General features: G+C 44.8%; 1 protein-coding gene across 1 annotated transcript in view; it reads right to left on the bottom strand.

The window, feature by feature from the left end:
* camk2a (calcium/calmodulin-dependent protein kinase II alpha) overlaps positions 1-2500 on the bottom strand; it is a 37850-nt gene that overhangs the window by 32513 nt on the left and 2837 nt on the right. The window lies entirely within an intron of this gene.

Below are 2500 nucleotides of genomic sequence, written 5' to 3'. Positions count from 1 at the left end.
GACGGCGGCGATGTGCAGGAGACTCCACCTCAGAGACGAGACAGCTTGTTTAATGAAATCATCTTCATCATCATGAGTGATTGTTAGAGCCAACAGTGTGGTTTTCAGAATCTGTACAATTTTATTTTATAGGGTTTTAATTTTTAATTTTTAAATATATTTTTTGCTGTTTGTATTTAAAACAACTAATCTATTTTTAAACAATCCTTTTGTGTTTATTTTCTGATTTCTTTTCTCTTTTTTAAGATCCTACTTTTATTTATCCTGAAACTATTTTGTCTGATTTATTTTTAATAATTATTTTATTTCATTATTTTATTCTTGTTTATATAATTTCTGATCTGTATTGTTGGAGGATCTTTACCATAAAAGTGAACCGACACCTGAATGTTTAAAATGTATTTGTGTTTACTTTTTATTATTGTTATTTTTCAGTGAGTAATTATTTTGCATCCATATGTATTAAATTCTATTATATGTATATATGTGTATGTGCTGGTTTGACTGGTTTGACTGGTTTGAGGTCTGTGCACGCGTCATTAATAACTCCTGTGGTCACTCAGCTGTGACGACTCTGACCTCAGGTGACCTCTGTTCAGCATGCAGTACGAATAAAGTTTGATTGACTCACAGCCTGTCATGTTTCCTGTTGCAGGTTTGAGGTGACAGTGATGCGGGCGAATGACGGCGGTGTGACGATGGCGTGCTGCTGGTTTGAAATTAAAGAGATCTGATTGGACGTTTCCCCCCAGCAGGTGAGCGAACACCTGCAGAGACACTCATTATGTAACCGCGGCGACGCTTCAGCAGCAGTTTGTCCTGCAGAGTCAACTGAAGGAAAGAGATGGAGAGATGAACACACACACTTCTTTGTCAACTTTGCAGGGTGTTGCTAAGCAACCGAAGGAAATCTGAAACCAGAATAGCGATGTGAAAAAAATCAACAGAATGTAGAGAAAGATGCAGCTTCGCTGTTTCTCTCAGCTTTGCCGTCATGTTGGAACGTGTGGGAGATGAGGGGGAGGAGGGGGAGGAAGGTTTCCATCCAAAGCACAACCAAGCACGCTAACAGGAAGTTAGCGAGAAAACCAAATGAGCGCCGTGGTTTTATGAACGCATAACTTTACATGATGCTGATGTCATTAAACACACCTGTCTGAGCTCCCGCACGCTAACACGCTCATGTGACCAAGATCCAGACACACAGGTCATGTGATTTAGGTATGCAAAGTGGGACGGGCTTAAAAGCAATGAATACCAGCTCGCCATGAGGAGACGCTCAATGTTTGCTTCAGACAAATAATCACAAGAACAACAGTCACAACAATGAAGGTTTCACACAGACCGAGCTCGTCCACAAGACGCCACACCTGGATCACACACACCTGGATCACACACACCTGGATCACACACACCTGAGTCTGTGGCTCAGGTGTGTGATATGTTAGAGACATGGTCTGTGACTTCCTGCTAAAATCTAAAACTACAAGCTCTCCTAAACCTACTGGGCTTCAACCAGGAAGTGACATCATCATCCTTCATCACACCCCAACCTCCTAATATGTCTCTGTGCACAACACTGAGCATGTGTGACATGGACACAACGGCCAACTTGTGAAGTTGTAGTCGTGTGTTAGCTCATGAGCTAGCAGTGTGTGATGTCACTCCCGTTCACCCGGCCTGGTCAGCAGAGGCCAAGTTTGGGCCTCACGTTGGTTTTAAACCTGAGGTGAAGCTCGACATCACAGGAAGTTAATAATAATGTAAAAAACATTTTAAACTTTAGCTGCACAACGACTTTACTGCTTCAGAGGGTCTTTGGTTGCGGTGGAGGCTGGGTGGAGGTGTCGCTACATATGTATGCACGGCTGCTCGTTACACTGAAGGCAGCTTTACTGACAGCTGATTTCTGTCATGATGAAAAAGAACAAGGTGACGATGGTAAATGGCCTGTATTTGTACAGCGCTTTACACAACATTCAGTCATTCACACACTGGTGATGGCAGCTACATCGTAGCCACCGCTGCACTGACAGAGGCGAGGCTGCCGGACACTGGCGCCACCGGGCCCTCTGACCACCACCAGTAGGCAAACATGGGGTTAGCATCTTGCCCAAGGATATTTGCCGTGCAGCCAGGAGGCAGCCTGGGATCGAACCACCAACCTTCTGATTAGTGGCTGACCTGCTCTGCCACCTGAGCTACAGCCAGCCACGATGCAGGTGATGCAGGTGATGTAGCATGTTCACTCCTCCTCCTCCTCTGACTGCCTCTGACAGTCTGTGACTGATTTCTATGTGACGTCTCAGGAAACGCCCACTGAATCCACGTCTGTGCACCAAGTGAGCAGCACTGGCTCGCCAGTTAGCCATTAGAAATGGTGTCCTCCAGTCAAACGACACAAACCCCACAGTGACAAAAATTAAGAGCTGATGAGGTTTCACACAGGATTTAAGCGAGGTCACACGTTCCTCACTCAGGTACAGGTACAGGCTAAAGT

The sequence above is a fragment of the Rhamphochromis sp. 'chilingali' genome, assembly GCF_963969265.1.
Source record: "Rhamphochromis sp. 'chilingali' genome assembly, chromosome: 19".
Taxonomy (NCBI): Eukaryota; Metazoa; Chordata; class Actinopteri; order Cichliformes; family Cichlidae; genus Rhamphochromis; species Rhamphochromis sp. 'chilingali'.
The sequence above is the reverse complement of the archived record's forward strand: the minus strand, read 5'-3'. Positions and strand labels throughout refer to the sequence as shown.